This window comes from Lissotriton helveticus, chromosome 3_1 (assembly GCF_964261635.1).
Source record: "Lissotriton helveticus chromosome 3_1, aLisHel1.1, whole genome shotgun sequence".
In the NCBI taxonomy this organism is placed as follows: domain Eukaryota; kingdom Metazoa; phylum Chordata; class Amphibia; order Caudata; family Salamandridae; genus Lissotriton; species Lissotriton helveticus.
The window spans coordinates 1,912,276,655-1,912,298,432 of NC_136061.1; the positions used below are offsets into that span (position 1 = coordinate 1,912,276,655).

Here is a 21,778-nt window from a genome sequence, read left to right on the forward strand (position 1 = left end):
CATTCATCCTAATGGCGTTTATGCAGCTGATCCATGTTTTGTATGCAGAGCTTCATTTCTTAAAATCAGTTTTGAGCTGTCGCAGCAATGGGGGACATTAGCCTTGAAGAGATCCATCAACCTGGAAGTGATTTTAATACCCAGATAAGGGATTTCTTTGCAGGCGCAGCGAAATGGTGAGGTTTCCTCAATCTCTGTTATTCGAGTGTGTGGCATAATTAGATGGAGTAGGAAGGATTTAGATAGATTAACTTTAAACCCCGCCTCTCGTTCGAAGAGTTGCAATTTGACCTGTATGATCGGTAAGGACTCCCTAGGGTTGGAGATGGACAGCAGCACGTCATCCGCGAAGAGCAACATTTTATGTTCTTCTGGGCGGAAGCAAATGCCGCTAATCCCGGGTTAGCTCTAATCAGAGTTGTGAATGGCTCAATACAGAGGACGAAGAGCATGGCTCCTTTCGCACTGGCCCCAGGAAGCATTGGAAGACTTGGTCACTGATGTGCCGTGTGGTATCCAATAGTCGCTCTCCCCGTCGCAGGGCCCACTGCTTCCCGGCCAGGACCGAATCTCTGCAGCATTAGTCCGGGGGGGGGGAGTCTCGCACAGCGCCAGGGACCATTCAGGCACCATGATAGGGTCAGGAAATGTGTGCAACCCCTGCCGCAAGACTCTCCAATGCCCCGGGTCCTTGCCAGGTCTCAGGATGCAGCCCGGGGGTCATGTCCAGGATGGCCCCACACTGCTAATGCCTGCAGGCACACTCCCACCTTGTTAGAACGGCTGGTGACGGTCCGGCCTCCTTCACAGCCGATGGGGCGCGGTGGTGTCTGCCGCACCCACCGGGACCCAGATCCAGCTGCCTCTCCAGCAATCTACCTCTGGAGGGGCCGGACCGCATACCGGTGCCTCCTTTGTGCCTCCGGCCACTGCGCAGAACAAGGGATTCAGTCTCAGCGTGACTCTCAGAGTTCCGCGGGCACCGCCACCATCTTGCGACTTTTCTCCTCATACAGGCCTTAAAGCACCAGCCCCGAAGTGGGTCTCCCGCGGTTTCTTGGTGGCGCAGTTAGTGTCTTCCTGCCATCGCGCGCTTTATTCCTCCATTCCAGCTGTTCTTCGTTGCTTTCTGCGCTCTGTGAGGACCAGATTCATGGGGCTCGGAGCAGAGCCGATCGGAATCACGCCGTCCTCAAGGCCATTATGGCTGGCCACACCCCAAAACAAAAACATTTTGACAGACCCCAACCACTTAAACGAAAAGAAGACAAGGATAGTCACCCAAAACTCAATCATCATCTCCACATTCTAACGAACATCGGAGGGGCCACAGACAGATGCCTTATATACCGAGGATCAGAAAGAGGTGCCAGAAACTGAACCATTCAGCAGAGACACTACAATGTAGTCTGTACTAAAGGCAAAAAGAGAAGGACTGGTCCCCAAGGGCGCTTTATATATCACTGAAAAAAACAAAGCTATAGTGAGGTTGGCTACTAAGATTTTAATGTAAATATAAACAAGCATTTGCAATGCAATAGGTCTCGCAGCATTAAAGTTTGAGTTATTGGCATTGTATATGACAATGTGTTGCATTAAATATTTAGCAAAGTATGTATTGGTCTATAAAGATGATTTGCAAGATGATAGCGATGGAGTGGGGGATGGATGGATGGATGGAGGGATGGAGTGGAGGGGATGGATGGAGTGGGGGGATGGATGATGGGGGATGGTTGGAGTGAGGTGGATGGAGTGGGGGGATGGAATTGATGTGTGCATTAAAAAGAGGAATCTAAGGATAGAAATAAACGGGGCACCCTCCACTCGCATAGTGTATATAAATACTAGCCCCATTTATGCACCGCTCATTTCATTGTAGTGGGTGGTGCCCTACCTTCTGTACTCAAGCGAAAGGGGCAGCTTTATCCCATCTTAGGTAGTGAGATCCAGCAAACTGACTGATGCAACAGTTGACAAACTAGGAGACAGCAACTTACTCACACTCCTTCATGTACAACATTCCCTAACTAGCACATATCCTGCCCCTTTCGCCTGCTTACCCTCACACAGAGGAACACTCAGATGGCGAAAAGCGCAGGGAACTGTACGACGTGTTCATTGCACCCTTGAATTCGTGAGGTGTCTCCTTTTATGCACGGGTGAACAATTGTGGCTTATGTGGCACTTCTCAGACAGGGCACCAGCAGCTCCAGAACGAGTTTAAGCTATCGGCATTGTAAATGACAATGCCATTCATTTATACTTTAAAAACAAAAATAAAAGGCTTTGTTATGTGCAATGTCAATAGCTTAAACTCACGTAAATGTGGGACCTATTGCATTGCAAATGCTTGTTTACAATGTGCCCAAAAAGAAGGTTATCTCTCAGAATAAGGTAAACCAATGTCTTAAGTGGCCTGTTCTTGTGCCCCATTGTTGTGTCTGCAGTGGCCAAAACAAAAATGTGTATTAGAGAACAATGGATGGGCTGACTGACAGCCCCTATATTTATGTATAATATATGTAATATTACTAAAATCAACAAGCATTGGCAAAGCCAAAAGTCTGGCAAACAAGCAAAGCCAAAAGTCTGGAAAACAAAACCAGAACTATTAGGTTAGCCAATGCTTGTTTTGAATGTAGTAGATGTCAAAGAAGGCTGACTGAGCACACAGACAAGTATTTTTTGTGTACTACTTATGTTATATTTATACAGTGCACAAGTGCACAGCTTATTGGCACTAGCTAAAGTAACGTAACACATAAGAACAAAAAAAAGCATTAGCATAGCCAATAGGTCTCGCCTTTGGGATGGTGTAAGTTGTTGGTTAAAAAAAAAAGCTTCCCAAGGACCACACGCATAACGTGCTGAATTAACCGTTTGGAGTTGCTTGCACTTGAGCTGTAATAGGGGATGAGGCTACATTCAGAAGTGTCCTCATCACAAGCGAGCAAGAACCATTGCATGCACAAATTTGTCAACAAAAATACATATTATTAAAGCATGGGGGATGGGCCATGGTCGTACAATGTGCCCACATCTATGGAGCACCTTCAGCCCAGCTCTTAGAGTTCAAACCAACGTCGCAATCTTTAATAGAATACTGAACACCTTTACTTTATGGGAGCATTCAAATTAATGCTGGAAGCACGCTAATTCAGTAAAACATAAGCTGCGACATTCAATGAAAACAATGCACGCAATCCAGTTCCCATGCACTCACCTTGCATGCTTCTGTCTCTATCTTGCCACTATGAAATGGAACACATCGAACAACTCCACGTCTCCCATTGCTGGACAACGTACCACCCATATCCACGCTGCCCAGACTACATGCTGCTCTGTGCAATCACAACGAGAGCAATAAATTAACCAGAAGGCAACATATTTTACTCAATATCAAATTTAATGACAACAACAAATACAAAGGCTGCAGGTAGATCTCTGCAATGGACACACTAACAAATTGAGATACCCTTCCCGACTCATGGCTGTAACCTGTAAGCTGGCACAATAAGTGCACAGCTTTAGCAGCCACATGATCACCTGGGCTATCTTGCTATCGGTCAAAACGGTGACCTAAGGAATGCACACGGATCTCTCGTGCAGGTGCACAGCACACTCAGCTAGCTCACAAATATGTCATTAAAGGCAACAGGCATTCTAAAATATACATCTAAGCCGATGGCACACGAGTAGATGCAAACAAATATCAGCTAAACTGAATCAGAAGTAAAAACAATGTGTACATCGTAGCCCAAACAAACCGATAAACAAAATAAGTTGTAAACCATACGCAAGACAAACCAATGACAGGGAAAGAGTAAACATACGGAAAGAGTGAACTTTAAGAGAATGTATTCATAAATCACAGGCATTTTTCTGGTTTTAGAGGTAAGCATTAATCACAAAGGTTCACACAAAGGCACTGGATAAACAACTGCGATCAAACTCCAGGAAACAGAAGTAACTCGGTAATTAGACTGCTACCTGCCAAGCTGCCCTTTCTTTCCTTCACAGCACAAAAGCGGTCTCCAGTGATGAACTCATCACTGGCGATGTGTATTTCGTTTAATTAAACTTCTAAAATGCCACAGTATAAACGTGTATGCGTTAAACTGGCAGCGTTTGCACCCAGTGCTTTAAGTGGGATGAAACGGTGTGTGGGGGGTGGGGTGGGGGGGGGGGGGGTATCTGTAAAATGGGTATGGCCCATATAGTTATAGCCCGCGTGCTGTGGTCTAAAAACGTAAAGTACATTTCTGGGATTCTCACTGTATGGTACCCAAGCAGTATTTTGCTTTGTCTGCGCTTTCTGTTAATGCATACAGATATAATAACACGGAAACTGACATACAACAAAAAAACAGCCTGGGCTATTGACTTTGGCAGTGGTGTGCGCTCTGCAGAGAGGTCAAACATTGAATGACCATGTATTCTGAACACCTTTGAGCCACTGATAAGCCACTGCTTGAAAGTTTCACTGCCATGAGTCTGAACACCAACATCATCATTTTCTAACTTGGCCATTATAAACACCTGGAGGCGACTCAGCTGAAAGTATGCACTATACAAGAGCTGAATGAAAAAACATACAAAAACACCACGTCCTGGCAATAACGAACACTATTGGAGTGCAAAATTCAGTAAAACGGGAAATATAAATGAAAACGAAATCACTGACATAAATTACTTGAGCATGTTGATACAAGCAGAGTCAGCTAGATACCAAACACACCAAGAGCCGACAGGAGCACATGGGCAGAGAGAGCCCACCCACCAGATGAAAGGATGTGCATTTTATCTATCCGGCATTGAGATAGAGGACTAGGTGGTTCATACAGATATAACAACAAACTGTGGTCTAACAGGTGCCCTTCTCGTCCATATGGCCCGTCAAAAGTAATGTAAGAAGATTTGAGAAGGGAACTCAAGGAACAATGCCAGCGTACCTTTTACAGTCACCCCTTCACGTTTCCGTCCTCAAATTTAGGCTTCATGTGTTGCCTCAGTTCCTCTCTTTCAATTGCCTCTTTCAATCACAGCAATATCGAAAGCTACTTGTACTGCGCCCTCTCGCTCGAAAGGAGGACAGCTGGCAACAAGTTCTGGCGTCCCGCGAGTGCTGCTAAATAAAACAAGCAAACAAATCCCCTCACTTACCTACCTCCGGCCGCCGGAACACGCTGTGACGCACACCGCAAGTCGGCCTGGAGTGCGCCTCGGCAGAGACGCGGGAGGACAGGCGCGTGACGCGCGTGAACGTGCACGTTGACGTTCCCGCGCGTTCACGGACTTGAGTCGGCTCGTGCCCAGGTTTAGAGCTGCTCGTTCTCAGCTCTCACTCCCTTGGCAGGGAGGATAGTGACTATAGAACTCGCTGGCGGGAGCGCTTCGCGCTCCAACGCCAGGCGAGCCCTAAAAAGGACATTCACTGAAAAACACAAATGTTAAAGTAGCGTTAATTTTAGGGGCTGGAAAGAAACATGAGCCAATATAAAAAAAAAAGAAAAAAACTCTGAAACGTGCTAAATATAGTTCAAATAATAATGTTTAATCAATAAATATAGACGAAGTCGTTGCTATATTTGAAAACGACATGCCCAGCCGGGAAGAGGTCTAGGTATTTACTTTTCAGTCAATGTAAAACATGAATAACACCCAATATACAAGACAGGGCACAAGCCTGTACCCAGTCAATCACACAAGAAATATCAGGACAGGGAACAATTAAAGGGAACAAACAAAAGGGCTTAGGCAAGAGCTTAACGTTCTGTAAACTTGTTAATCGCACAGTTTTGATTGTAAAACAGAACAATATTGACACCTTCACACTTTTAAAGGACAAATAAATCATTCCATGTGTGTGAGGTGCTCATAGTTGTCGACGGCATTTCGATCCGTTTAACACATTCTGCGGATCTCATCAGGACATTTAATGTATGCCTAATAGTAAAGCAGCATCCGGCACCCGCGATTGAGCAGCACTGCATCCTTACTATCGGTTATCGTACCTGACTATTTTGAACGTCCCTATATTCCCGATTGTGGTCCGCCTGACGTTCTTTGACTGGCCATACCTTGGCCCTTCTTCAGTCTTACACAAGCACATTGCTAACCGGAATCGAACCCAAGCTGACCCCGACAGGTCACAGAAACAGCCCACCCGGTATTTCCTGTGATCGGGTACACAATAAGCCTTGAGCCCCTTGGCTTTCCTCTTGGCAAATGAGGCCGCTTTACTATTAGGCATATATTAAATGTCCAGATGAGATCCGCAAAATGTGTTAAACGGATCGAAATGCCGTCGACAACTATGAGCACCTTCCACACATGGAATGATTTATTTGTCATTTAAAAGTGTGAAAGTGTCAATATTGTTCTGTTTTACAATCAAAACTGTGCGATTAACAAGTTTACAGAACGTTAAGCTCTTGCCTAAGTCCTTTTGTTTGTTCCCTTTAATTGTTCCCTGTCCTGATATTTCTTGTGTGATTGACTGGGTACAGGCTTGTGCCCTGTCTTGTATATTGTGTGTTATTCATGTTTTACATTGACTGAAAAGTAAATACCTAGACCTCTGCCCGGCTGGGCATGTCGTTTTCAAATATAGCAACAACTTTGTCTATATTTATTGATTAAACATTATTATTTGTAAGGGACCACTGTTGCATTAATAATATTGACTCCCAAGGTCCCTTGCCGACTTCTTTGGGTTCCCTTGTTGTTTTCAACAAAAACTAAATATAGTTCATGCACTGCTTCTGATGTCACATTCTGATGTCATATCACTCATGACATGGTAAAGGTAAATAACTTAATTGATTACATCAACATTATCCAATGATGGTGACAGTGTTCTACTGGATTTGTAATGTAGGAGTAATTCAAAAAGCTACACCTGAGCTCTTTCTTGTTTAAGCAATCAACTGTAAACTGACATAAGCTTTGGTAACATTTAAAACGTGTTTAATCTCTCTCAACTCTCCTACATTTAGTGACACTCTTTGTTTTAATGGTATTTTCATGCCCAACAATTAAAATTCCTCCATATGATTCAATGAGGTCACCTAAAGCAAAACTAGCTTGAACGCCTCAGCAAAAAGTGTTGGTTCACCATTCATCTTAATGAGAAGGCCTTCTTAAATACTTCACCTGACCCGTAAGTTTGAGTCGAGGTTAATAGGTATGGTTACCACTGATAAAGGAGCTTCAGCCAGGCTTTGTAGACAACCCACTGCAGAGTGTTCAAATACAATAAACACAGGTCTGAGATTATACAATGGCATACAACCATAGAGCCATAGTTACAAGCACACTGACAGTTAAACCTTCACTTAGAGGGTCATACCATCAATTTATATTTCTGAATATTACGCAATGAAGCAAAACTTTAAGGTTGGTGTAGCAACTAGATGTACCACTTTATATACAATTTGGATAATGCACGCCATGTGCACTATTTAACGGGGACATGAGACCAGTTATCCACAAGTGGATAACACATTGTGAAGATCAGCATTGAATTTCCTGATTTGATGCTACGGACTTTTCATTTAGCCAGAACCTGCTTTGAAATGTGACTATGCAGCCCACATCAGGTGAATTCAATCATTAACGTGGTTAGCAAGGAGTACTGGTTGTACATAAATCTTTAAAGCTATGCAATCTGTTTACCTTTTAAGTCTTTTAACATGTCATGAGTGATGCAATATGTGAGGTCATAAGCAATGTGTGACAGGGCCATGTCACAGTTAGTTCACTAAACTGTAATTCAAGAGTTACCCTGTTTTTTGGCTTTTTAATGTTAGCTCAGGTTTGTTTTAAAAAACTAACTAGATTGTCACTTTAATCTTTGTTTTCTCAGTGAATTTCCACTTTTTTTTAATAATAAACAATTGAAAATATTTTTGTGTACCAACAGGTTCAGTGAATTCAGTAGCATCTCACCATACGACATTACCAGCATCTCTTCCTTCTCCTCCCTCAGAAGAGTTAGTATTTTTGGTTAACACAGAATGTCCTGATGTTAGCCCCTCGAGAGCAGTGGAGACAAGGGAGTCACAGATAATACCTCTGTATTCATCCCAACTCCCCCAAATTTTTGCCCGTTTTTGGGGGCAGCCTTGGCCCTCATATACCACTATCTTAGCCAACATACTGCCAGGCTCTCAGTTGTAGCACTTGATCCGCATCCCCATAGTCTTGCAATGTTCCTTCTGGCTATTGCCAGTCCCAGTGTGATCCATGTTTGCTCCATGTGACTGAGGTCCATTTCGTCCCTGATATTTAGTAAGCACCATTTTGCAGAGGCGGTCACAGTACCATTGTAGAGCAAACCCATACATTCCACAATCCATTCCTAAAACTGTTGTAGTATCGGGTATTCCAACACAGTATGATAAAATGTGCCTATTTGTCCAGAGCCAACCCTACACCACTCATTGGTCACCCTACCTATTTTGTACATAGTGGATTGAGCATAATAGGATCAGTGTAGTATCTTAAGTTGAACTAAGCAGAACCTCGCCTGTATGACCACCTCTCTGGGAATGCTAGGGCCTTCATCCACTCGTCGCTTTCTAGGCTGTAAGTTCTGGGCCCACCGTTCCCTTAAACACAACAGGGCATTAGGGCCATTATTGATCAGCTTTTTCAGGGATGTGGCTTTTCCAAGGCATATAATTCCTCCAGTAGCCTGTCCTCTAGAGGCGAAGACTCCAAGAGTGCTGCTCCTTTCGGCAATGCCACTCTAAGGGGATGTCCTATTTGTAGGTATGGATAGGTCGGAGTGGGGGCCAGTTCATTGTCACGCTGTAGGTCTACTAAAAGAACGAAATCCCCCTGAGCCCATAGATCACCAACTCGGGAGGCACCAATTAGGTCCCATTTATGAAACTCTACTTGTATCCCTAGGGTACCCAACTCAGACGTATCCAAAAGATGTGTCGCTTGATTAATCCTGCCCCTCCAGCACAGGGCCCTCGTAACTGTATGCTAGCAGTGTAACACCACTGCTGTCCGACCATCAATGCTTTGTGTTTTAGTAGCACCATAAACAGCACTAAGGCGTACCCATGGCTGCATCACCAGCCTGTCCATCCGGTATGCAGGCTTGCCCAGTGGCAGGAAAATCCAGCTGTTTATGGTGGTCAATTGTGCCACGTAGTAGTATTTCTGGATATCGGGCAGGGCTATCCCTCCCGTCATACCACCTCCTCATGAGCTAGTATAGTACTATTTGTACCTTGCCCCATTCCAAAGCAGAGCCTTAAATTTTCCTTCAATTACCGTGAAATACGAAGTGCGAACCGTTTAGGGTGTGTTTTGTAGAGCATGTAGGAAACTGGGTAGGAACATCATTTTAAACAAGGCAGATCTACAGAGAAGCGATAATGGCAGGGATCTCCAAGTTGGAGATCAGTTGTAATATAAATCAGGAGGTATCAGAACCCCTCTGTAACTATAAGTGCGTCACAGTCACGGGGTAGTTAGATGTTGGGCCCTGCAGGATATAGATTAAGGATTTTCACCAGTTGATTGTTTAGCCCAATTAGCAACCAAATAAAGGAAGTATCTGCATCAATCTGTTGAGTGTGAAAACTGGGTCTGTCACATAAAGCAGCACATCGTTGGCTCATAACGATATTTTGTCTTCCCATTTGTCGGTCCAGTGCAGTCTGCGGACCAACGGGTACTGTCTAACCCAAGCCACAAGGGGATCCAGTACCAAAGAAAACAAGCATTTACAATGCAATGGTTTCGCCTTTGGATAAGTTAGAGCTATTGGCATTGTAAATGACAAAATTTGTATTTATGTGTTGGTTTTGTCATTTACATTGCCATTAGCGCAATCTCTCGCTATGTAAGACCTATTGTACCCTACGGACGAGCTCAGCAGACAGCAATTACTACCACACACACACCTAGAGCCACACACACACCTAGCCACACACACACCCAGAGCCCCACACACACCCAGAGCCCCCCAAACACACACAGAGCCCCACACACACACACCCACTCAGAGCCCCACACCCACCCACCCAGAGCCCCACACACACACACACCCACCCAGAGCCCCACACACACACACACACACACACACACACACACACACCCAGAGCCCCACACACACCCACCCAGAGCCCCACACACACACACCCAGAGCCCCACACACACACACCCACCCAGAGCCCCACACACACACACACACACCCAGAGCCCCACACACACACACACACACCCAGAGCCACACACACCCACCCAGAGCCACACACACACACCCACCCAGAGCCACACACACACACACACACCCACCCAGAGCCACACACACACCCACCCAGAGCCACACACACACCCACCCAGAGCCACACACACACACACACCCAGAGCCCCCCCCACACACACACCACGCCAGGCGAAACCTAAAAAGTATAACAAATGAAAATGCAGAAGGAATAGGCAATATACAGCTCTTCGCCATCCACCGGAGTGTGCTGGCATCGCAAGGCCTCTGCACTCCAAGCCTAGCACGCCCAACGCTGCCTCGTGTCACGTGACGCCATCAGCGTTTGTACTTCTGGGTTTTTGAGCTCACCTGTACAGTGTTAAAAGTGAAAGTACAATCCCCAGAAGCTACAACAAGCCATCGTTCGGTTGTCTAGAAGGCCATGACATTAACCTACTAGCTTACCTATTGTTCTCAGCTACCTACCCTCCTCCCGGCTTCTCTAGGCCCTTGCCAATCCAAACTCGAGCGAGGTACTTCAAAACTGGAAATGTCTCCCCTCGTTGTTAATGCCAACACTACCCCCAATCTCCCACGGAAATGATCGTGGGACTCCAGTAATCTACTGCAAACGGCAGCAAATGCCCTTCTTGTTAGGTTGACCACATCTTAAGAACCCAAAACCGGGTCATTTTGCAAAAATAGAAAAAAGGACTACAATTTCACATCATCGGGGTTGTGCAGAATGACAGCTCTAACCAACATAGGAACAGAGGACACAGAAGAGGCACTTTAAAAAAAAAAGTTGTGTCGTTTTTTGTTGTTGTTTTTTTTTCTTTTTTTCCCCATAGGCAGGTTATATTTAATTTAGGCATTCTTTACATAAAAGCACCTGCAGCAACAATATGGAGCACAAAATGCCGGCGCGGTGTTCAACTGGCACAGTCAATGAATAATGGACACATCTAAACTCAAAATACCCAACGGAAATTCAGTGTACGAATGATACATGGATCAGTGGTGAAATAATACATTACAAAGGACAAAAATGTACAGTTTTAAAAGTGCCTCTGCCGGACAGTCCACTCTAACAAAGAACCAGATCGCTTATGAGGTCGCCTGCTTCAGGTAAGCGATCAAATTACGCCTCTCCTTTTCATTCCTAATGCCAGCGAAGATCATCTTTGTTCCTGGGATGTACTTCTTGGGATTCTCCAAGTATTCCATCAGCGTATCTTCACCCCAGGTAATGCCTTTGTTTTTGTTGGCCTCTGTATACGAGAAGCCCGGAGCCAGCCCCGTCTTGCGCCCAAACAGGCCGTGGAGGTTGGGGCCAACCTTGTGCTTCTCTCCCTTTTCAACGGTGTGGCACTGCGCACACTTCAGAACGAAGATCTTCTTTCCCTTTTCAGCATCTCCCATTTTGAAGCCTCCGGTCCCTCGGCTCCGCTCGCTGCAGCTGCTGCTCTCGCGCTCAAGGACACGCTCTGCTCTTCGTCGTTTTTGAAGCAAACATCCTAACTGTTAATTAAATAGCTTACTTATAACAGCTCCTAACTAGCACAGCTTTAGAACACCATGAAAATAAAGTGCCTCACTGTTTTCAGTCAACCCCCTTAAAAAGAGGGCATGAGTCAAATATCCCGAAATCTGCCGGAGCAGCTGGTGAAAACCGGGACTGTCCCTACAAATCCTGGTCACCCCGCCTCATGTTAAAAACGCACTCTTCCTATCTAGCGGTCAGAACACCAGTCAAAAATAGGTGCCCGCCAATTCCCACGCTTAAACTTCTCCAATAGCTCATTCTGCATTTTTCCCGACGCTAATCTGTCCTACATCCCGTATTTACAACTCACTCTCTTAAAGAGACCCCATCAAATTATTTCGCCCTCCTCTCCTACAGGATGAGAAACCCATGCGCCAGAGCACTGAAGGTACCAAGCAAGCTACAACCCCTGCTCCCCTGAGCCCACCCCAGGGCCGCATACCTTGGGCATTAGTGAGTCCGACCTCGGTGTGAGGACCCTTCGGCCTGGGACCCCCCGTGCCCTTCTCTGCTGCAGCCACACTGTCCTCAGCCAGAACCCAGAGCTCCGGGTCAACGGGACACCCGTTCCAGGCCTGGGCTTCTTTTTCACTCGTCATTGCCGTCAGGTGTGCCGCCGCGGTAGAAAGACCCAAGACTATAAATCCCAGAATGCACGCGTGTGCTGGGCAAAACCAGGTCTCCCTACACCGGTAAGTAGCCACGTGCTGCATCGTCAAAGACACCAACAGGAGGGGGTAGAACCCGTCTTGTCACTGGTGCTGGCACTAGTTTCAAAGAAGGGGTGGGTTACTGCACCCCGGAGTTCCATGCCCACGAGTCAGTAGCCAACACACTGGGCCCACCCAGGAGCACAGTGCCCGGCCTGGACACTGCCAATTAGTCCTTAGACAAATGGCGCCTACACACCCCAGAACAACTACCAGCATTCGCTCTGGAGCTATCCATGCCTCTTATCATACACAACTCTACTGACCCCCAAATCCCGCCCGCCCAGGTTCCATAGAGATGTCGCCTCTGGACTAGTGCCGGCCCGCCCGAATCCACTGTAATTTCTAAACAAGCACAGTTGGGAAAGAGGAGTGTAATGTGGCCGCGGAGAACAGTAGACATCACCGAAGAGGGGACATGAACCACACTGTGAGATGTGATGCGGTAGAGGGAGAAAGGGGTGAACCGCAGGATGGGGGGCGGCCAGTTCAGGTATGATATGGGCATGAGAGTTAGTAAAGTGGAGGGGAGGGCGTCGATAGAAGACCACTTAATAAGAAAGCCGTTTTGGGGTGGTGGGCACTTCGGAGAGTTGGAGTTCGAGGGATGCAAAATCTGAAGCAAAATAAAGTCTTGACCTTTAGCACCGCTGGAGTGCACGTGGAGGGCATGAGGGCAAAGCAGTCAGAAAGGAGATTTAAAATACAACTGAGGTTAGTGATTTTCCATAGAGAAAGTAACAACTCCCCCCAATCGAGCGGGCAGCAGAGGAGTGCCTGGCCAATCACCAAAGCGTCTGGCTTGTCGTGGACATACTGTGTGCTTGAGGTAACGGCAGAAGGGACGGCTTTGCGCCCAGCATGAAGGTACTGACCTGGCACCAGGTCAGAGCCAAGGGCGGCCGCCGGACAACACTGAGTGCCAACCGCTGCATCACGCGACCTATACTTAACAGGCTCAGGAAGAAAACTGAACTCTGCATGTTGTGAACATCGAAGAGGGACGAGCACGGACGGAGCCGTGGAAAGAGTAGAAGGACCACTGTCTACTTCCCAATACACACAGGAGACACAAGTCAGAGCTCCGCATTTTATTTATTTATTTTAAGTTTATTTATTGCATTTTTATATAGCGCGGACTTTACCCAAATGTGCCAGGGCGCTTCACAATAGAACCAAGTACTTTACATGAGGAGAATAATTTTACATTTTTACACGTTACAGATGCAAACGAGAAAGAAGCAAAATTAAAATAAATCAATAGATGGCAGTCACAAAAAAAAACAAGTCAGGTCCCGGGCCGGCAGCCAATCACGGCGCGGCCGGGGAATGACGTCACGGGGGTGTCCCGGGCCGGCAGCCAATCACAGTGCGGCCCGGGAAATGACGTCACGGGGGTGTCCCGGGCCGGCAGCCATTCGCAGCGCGGCCCGGGACAAAGGGGCGGGGCTTAAAAAAGCACCAGAAACGCCCCCGAATCGCGTTTTCAAGAGAAAGCGCGATTGACAGCCTCTGTCTCCCAATGGCTAGTCTCCATTTATGGAGCTAGCCAATTGGAAACAGAGGCGGTCCAAACATCCCTACTGAAAACAAAAGTTTTCGATCTGGGAGGGGCTATGCCCCTCGCCAGGTCGAAACCTAAAAAACAGTGTTGACAAATGGCAACCCAGCCGTGTGCCACCTTGAAGTTTGACTACAGGGGACGTTCCCAACGTTGACATTCACCTGGCCAACACCTCAGAATACTGGAGGCGCATCCACTTCACAAAAAGCAGGGGCAGATACCTAGTCTGGCTAACACCTCAAACATATAATCCCACTCCACAGTATCGAATGCCATATTAGCATCAAGCGAGAGTACCATGGCATTTTCCTGGAGATTACCCACTTGGCTCAGCACGCCATAAAGGCACATCAAATTGAGAATGGTACCCATATTAGGGATAACCCCCAACTGGTTCGGATGAACTAATGTTGTAATCACTTTAATTAGATGAGGCCAACATATTAGCCAGGATCTCACCCTGCAAAAGAACAGATGATGGATGGAATACTGACAAATCAAACATTCACCCAGTTGTCACAGATCTGGATGAATACATTTTATTTTTGCTTGCCACGCCATTACAGTTTGGATCCAGCCATTTGCAAATTAGTCTTGACCCTGCTCCCCACTGCCAGGCCAAGTCCTCCTTGGACCAGAAACACGCATTCTGGGACCAATTTTGGGGTACCACCCCACATACCTACCATGTGTATCTGGCCAAACATGATGAATAGTAAGTGGGAGTGTCTTTTGAATACCTGTCCTCTAAAGCCAGCGGTATAGCCAGCATGGGCAACCATTTTGTAGCCCCATCTACCTAAAGCACGATAGGTATTACCTATCATATGAGTCTCTTGGAGGAGGACCACATCAGGTGCCAGACGTTTGATGTGTTGCAAGACAACTCCTTTTTTAGGTTTGGCCTGCACAGCACTTGCGCTGTGCTTGTGAAATCTATTGTATTAAATATAATCTTAAAAGGGACTTACATCCAGCCTTAACATTTTATAGGTCCTTGTGCTTGTCACTTTACTTTTCATTGTTTCTATTTGTTTAAGCCTTCCAATTCCTGCTCTTTTGTAGTTGTTTCTCTTATCAGTTTCCCATCGCCAAACTGCTGTGCTCATCCCCTTTGGTGGAACTTCTTTTAAGCGTCTCAAGCAAGGATCGGGAAAACAAAATAAAACCTAACATGAGCTACACCCTTGCTTTCTAGTTACAGTGCGCCATGGGCTCAGCGCGCAGTTATCTCAGTGGAGAGCTTCCAATGCGTCTTTTATTCATTCGCGGCAAGACCATCTAGTTAGTGCCCCTGAGGCACTAGCAGGGACAAACTTGTGTGATTTGCTCATTGTGTGCACTCAACCGTCCTACCCCTCAACCCCCCACTACCCGGCACAAGCAGACATCCACTTCAGCACTCGTTTACTGAGTTACATGAATAGCCTGGTGAGTCTGTAGCAGGGAGTTGGAGCCCAGTCGTCATTTCTTTAAAAGGGACTGTGCTGGTGAGTACACTAAGTTGGGTAGGCTTTGGCTTGTTATAATTGTTGTTATAGTGCATTGCTTCACAACACGCGCATCCATCCACTCTATACCCCTTTATTCTCACCACCCATTCATTCATTCAATGACAATTACGATAAACTGTGAACGTTAAATTAATCTAAACAATATGAACGAGCTGGGACACACAGCCTTGACACTAGGCCAGATTATGTACAGCTTTTGTATTTTAATTGAGGCAGAGAGAGCAAATAAAAGACAAAAGAGCCCAATAAATCACGCGCCCTCAACATCTGCGGCGGCAGGGACAGCCCCTGGCCATACCTGGCTGGCCCCTGCCTCTTCCCTGAGGACGAGTCTCACAGTCACGTTAGATTAGCCCCATCCCTGGAGGCGGTGCCCTACAGGCGGGTTTCCCTTTAGTGCACGTCCGACTCGCTCCACTGCCCTAGCTTCACCTTGTCGCCATGACAAAGAAGTGTGTTCCTGCCCTACACAACAGTGTTGCCTTGTTCGCATTCTGGCATATTTGCTGAGTAAATGCATGCATGTAGCGTTCTGTACCCTCACCCTTCCCATCAATAGTTATGGCTTGTGGCGCTGACAATAACACATATACTATTACCAAGAAAAACGGGGTGCTTTTAATAGACATCCGAATGATCACTACCTGATGTAGATCCTGCAGGATTCGGACCGGTGACCAGCAGGTTAGCCACTGACCTCAGCAGCAAGGGTGTTATGTCATGTGACAGGGGGTGACAGCAGCCGTGGGTACCAAAGCCTAAACCACTGATATATCTGATGCTATGCCCCAGATCAAACACCTCAGTCAGGCTTTTAAAAAAAATATATATATTAGCATTCAGTTTTACCTCTGCGTCACGAACACGTGTGCACATATAAACGAGGCAGACCCTGTCAAATAAAGACTGAGGAGAAAGTTACGTCCTGGCTCTGCAGAACCTCACCAGAGAGATTCACTTGTACTCATTGCCAGCAGATCACCTGTTTTACTAATCCGACTATAAAACCTCTTGCAATAAATAATAGAAATAAAACCGGTTTTATTGTTTCTTGCAGCGACTTCCAACAAAGGTTGTCGTGGACGGTGATCGGCCATCTTCGTGGGACTTTGAAAAGCTCCTTGACACCATTGGGTGCTCAATAAATGCCACACACTGATAGGAATGATGTGCGCACTCGTGCTCACCAAATACATTATCATACCTATTAATCTGCAAAATGCCAGCCTGAACAGAAAGGAGCAGTTTTACTGGGGATTTTTTTTTTCAGAACAAAATTTTATTAGGTTTTGGCAGTTGACAGCATAATATAATTAATCCACCGCTCCCTAGGAAGCAGAGAGGCAGTGGGCACACAGAAAACATCACATTCAAATACAGTCAGCTAATAATCCCCCAGGTCCCACCCACCACTAACCCACCCGGAACCCTCCCTCCACCCCGCACGGTGTCTGCATTGTCCATCTAGAGGAACCTAGCAATCGTAAACGCTGCATGTGAGCCAAGTCACCCAAAGTCAGTAAGGACGCGATCTGCGTCGGTGACCCGAGGCTCCGGGGGGTCCAGTAGAAGGCCTCTGTAATCAGCCCATTTCTTCCTTACTGGGGATTTTGATGTGTGATGTGATATGTGTAATTTTGTATTTCATGTGCTGCTTCACAGAACGGCTACCACGTAATACGGTGCCCCACGTGAAAACACTACTGTGCGATTGCTCATGGTTACAACGGCTCCTGCCTCTTTCACTAATAATGGATTAATCCACTTTAAAACTTGTTTTATCATAGTACTAATCTATTTACCTATTCTCTCCGCTTTAATATAACACCAGTCACAGCACAATATATTGGCTGTCTTAAAAAACAAATCATAACACTTGAACAGACATTTAACAGTACCAGTGCGGGGGCCCATTAAAGTTTTTGTAGACCTCACGTGCCAGGTGCTTTATAACCTCACTTTGTCACTTTTCAGCACCCACCACTCACTTATACATACTGAACCCTCACACGCACCACACATTGCCAAATTATAAAAGTGCTCCCGCGTACTCGCCGGTTAAAATCACGCCGCATCCTGTAGAGGGGTGCGAAGACTCCAATGATGAAGCATGCACCAAGGGTCCTTTTGGTGTGTGAGGGGTATTTAAAGAACACAGTGTGCTCCCCACCATTGTAGTAGGGACCACTCTAACAAAATCTAGATGTGGATTATTTCTGTTTAATTAAATCTGTAGAGGGAGAACGGATCCACTTTTTCTCTCCTCTGTCGTTATATTTATTAACATTCAGTCGCCAGATCAGGAGAATTAATCAATTCAGCTGTGACAGTTAATGATATAGTGGTTAATATGTTCATCGAGTTGACCCAATGCCCTCAAAACAACCCTTGCACTGTTCCTGCTGAGTATCCGTCTGTGAGGTCAGCTGTTGTGACGATCTTTGGTCCTGCGCACATCGTTGATGTCCACTCTGTTATTCGAGGGATTGTGATTGCGTTGCTGTCGTAGTGACTGATTGTGTGGTCGCTCTCTTCCTACTGGCCTCTAACCATCCAGCCAGTCCCATTATGCCTCTGGGGTTGTGAAGTGCCAGGTCTTCCTGCCCCCTACGACTCGCAACTGAGCAGGGAACATAATGGAGTATTTCCAGTCTCGTTCTCTAAAGACCATCTTAACCTTAGTAAAGTTGTGGCATAGCCTCTGGACTTGGAGCGGGAAGTCTGGATAGAAACTGATGACTGCATTGTCGTATTTGACAAGCGGGCGCAATGGGCTGTCTGCAGAATTACACTGTGATCCCTGAAGTAAAGGATCCTGGCTATGATCGTGCAGGCTGGTGCACCCGGCTTGGGCAGGGTGCCTGGGATGCTATGAACTCATTCAACAGAAAAGTATTTTGATAGACCACTGGAATGCAAAACCTTCAGGATGAGGTACTCAACTAAAAGGTCCACCCCCGGCCTCTCTGCTTTCTCTACAACCCCGAGTATATGAATGCTATTGTTCCTCGAGCGTCCCTTGTAGTCCTCCACTTTCGCCCCCAAGACATCCGTAGTAGTACACAGTTCCTTAACTTGTTTCTTAATAGTCGCAGTTTCACCCTGAGGGTTGTGAGCGAGTCTTTAGCCATCTTCATTCTTGCACTCATATTGGAAAGGTCCTCCCTAACTAGTGTGACATCTGGAGAGACCATATCAATATTTGTCTCCAGAGAGCCCTGGACCTCTTGGTTTGCAGCCATAAAGCCCTTACGTTTGAGTGCATCACCTTCTTGAGAGGCTCATCAATAGGACCCTGTTTTTACTCCATTCCAGTTTTACTTGCCCCATCATGGGGGAGCTCAATTAGGCCTGTTTTGTTAGATGTGCCATTCTGGCACCCCTGCCCTGGTAATCACCGTTGAGAACCAGAGTCGTTGATTTCAGTGGAGGCCACAGTGGTAATCGCCACCACCAACCAGGTGCAACTCCTTGATGAGTTATTCCCCTGCGGCCTGTCGGTTTTCCCTACTGTTTGCCTAACTAAGCAGTTTGCCAAAGAAAGGCGGTGGTAGCAGTGGGCTATCATGGCCTCTCAAACGGATAGTTCTCAGTATCCCCTGTAGCATATTAGGGACCCCTCAGTAATGTCAAGACCGCCGGCCTCTTTCCAGGAAGGCACTGTCAGGGCTACCCCCAAAGTCACCTGTGGCTGGGGACCGCATAATTAGCAGGCACCCTAGAGTCTCAAATCACTGACAGCCCTATAATTTAGCCTTGGTCGCAGCTCTACAGTGCACAGCAGGCTCCTCCATGCTATTGGAACTCACCAGGGGCTATACTGTCTTTGTGGCAAAAGCAACCATCCCTGGGGACAGCTTCCATAGAGCGCCATGCTTTGGCTACGGGTGATGCTTTGGTCGCTGCTACTGCAGACCTGGCTTGCCTTTTAGTTGATACCGGATCTCCCTGTCGTCGTTCTCCCGGACCCCCCCATCACTCACCAAGGGGCTCAACACTGTCAATGTACACAACAATTTGATGGACGGAGTGCTGAAACTTTTCAACCACTCGCCCCCAGTCACAGATCTGGATTTAATCCATTGTTCTTTTGCTCACTATGCCACCCTAGTTTGGACCCAGCCATATGCAGATCAGTCTTGACCCTGCTCCTCATGTGAACAGTCCAGCCTGAACTGCCAGGCCGGGTCCTCCCTGGACCAGACAAGCATCCTGGGACCGGATTTGGGTTACTGCCCATCATCAGCCAGGCTAGCTTGAATCCAGTGGCACAGGGAGCAAGGGACTCATGTCTGGGCCTACCCTTGGCCCTTTATGGTGAACGTAGCAAACACAAGATGATGGATAGAGTGCTGAAACTTTTCAACCCTCCACCCCCAGTCACAGATCTGGGTTTAATCCATCGTTATTACTCACTCTGCCCCCCTAGTTTGGACCCAGCCATATGCAAAACATCTTGACCCTGCTTCTCATGGGAACAGTCCAGCCCGAACTGCCAGACCAGGTCCTTCTTGGACTGGAAACAAGTCTTCTGGGACTGGTTTCGGGGTATTACCCATCATCAGCAAGGCTAGCTTGAATCCACTGGCACATCAAGAAAGGGACCCACGTCTGGGCATACCCTTGGCCACCTAGGGTGAACATAACAAGCACAATAAGATGATAGACAGAGTGCTGGGAGGACCTGGACTGGTGGTTCGGGCTAGTCTGTTCCGATGGGGATAAGGGTCAAGACTCATTTGCATATGACTGGGCTTAAAAGGGAGGAAAAAACGATGGATTTAGGCCCAGATCTCTGTACTGGGGTGAATGTATGACATTGTTCAACATTCTGTCCATCAATTGTTCTTTTTGCATTTGTCACCTCGAGTAGGATGGGTTTGCCCAGTCGTGGGTCCCGTGCTCCCATTGCCACTGGAGTCAAGCAAGCCTGGCTGATGAGGGTGAAATCCTGAAACGGGTCCCAGGATGATTGTTTCCGGTCCAGGGAGGACCTACCGTGGCAGTTCGGGCTGGACTGTTCCCAGGGGGATCAGGGACAAGACTGATTTGCATATGGCTGGGTTTAAACTAGAATGGCATGGGGAGCAAAAAAACAATGGATGTAGGCCCACATCTCTGTACTGGGGTGAATGTTTGACATTGTTCAACATTCTGTATATCAATTGATCTTTTGGCTCTGCACAGTTGGCCTTACTGTGGTGAGCGGTTCCTTAGGGTGGCAAAATACTTTCTGCACCCTTAGGGACCCTCTTTAGTACCCAGATCCTAAGTGCGAGGGGTACCATCTACTAGGGGTGCAATGGGTATTGCCAATTGGAGATCAATTATACTGTTTTAGGGAAAGAGATCTATCACTGGGGACCTAAATAGCAGGAACCCAGTGCACTCCTGTCAAAACTGCATCAAATACCAGGCAAAAATTGGGGGTGACCATGTCAAAAAGGGTAATTTCCTACACAACGCCACCCAAACGAAAGAGAATGAGACTAACTTTTCCAAGAGAATACTCATTGTCGAAGTGGAAAAACTTGGAAAGGCCATATACAGTGGCTTGGTCAGTCACAGGTCTGTGCTCCACTGTAAAGTCCATTCCCTGTAGGTAAATGGACCACCTCAACGGTTTCTGGTTTTCACCTATCATTTGCGGGAAACATAATTTTTTACAAAGGCTTTATTACGAATAGCCTTTATAACGAAATTGCAATCACAACAGTGTCATTACTATGCCTGTCTTTATGCCGAATCGTTTACTTTCACAAATGGCATCTCAACACCAGTTTTTACTGCGCTACAACTGTGGGAGAGGAGGTCAGGGAGTGTTCACTCTCTTCTTGTTGATCCTCATCGGTGAACATCAGCATGGCCACATCAGCCCTACTATTTAGGTGGTTCACATGGATGACCCTACGAGGACTCCTGCTAGTGCCTACTTCAACTAAGTAGGTGGGCTCACCTCTCCTTTCAAGGATAGGGTAAGGACCACTCCATTTTTCCTGTAGTGCCCGAGAGCCACAGGCTCTAGTACCCACACCTTTTGCCTTTGATAGAATTACACCAGTGCTGCCTTTTGGTCATACCAGAGTCTCTGGAGCTCTTGGCTAGCCTCAAGGAGTTTAGATGCTTTCTAAGCAAGTGCTTCTTCCGGCCTTTCTTTACTAGACACAATGGTCAACTCACAGGATGACCAAACAGAGGTTTAAAGGGACTAAA

The 21,778-nt window shown here is 46.7% G+C and overlaps 1 protein-coding gene and 1 pseudogene across 5 annotated transcripts in view; both read right to left on the reverse strand.

Annotated features, from left to right (window-relative positions):
• The window catches only part of CARS1 (cysteinyl-tRNA synthetase 1), a 406,480-nt gene that overhangs the window by 12,424 nt on the left and 372,278 nt on the right, over positions 1-21,778 (reverse strand). The window lies entirely within an intron of this gene.
• On the reverse strand, positions 11,090-11,663 carry LOC144825210 (cytochrome c pseudogene; annotated as a pseudogene).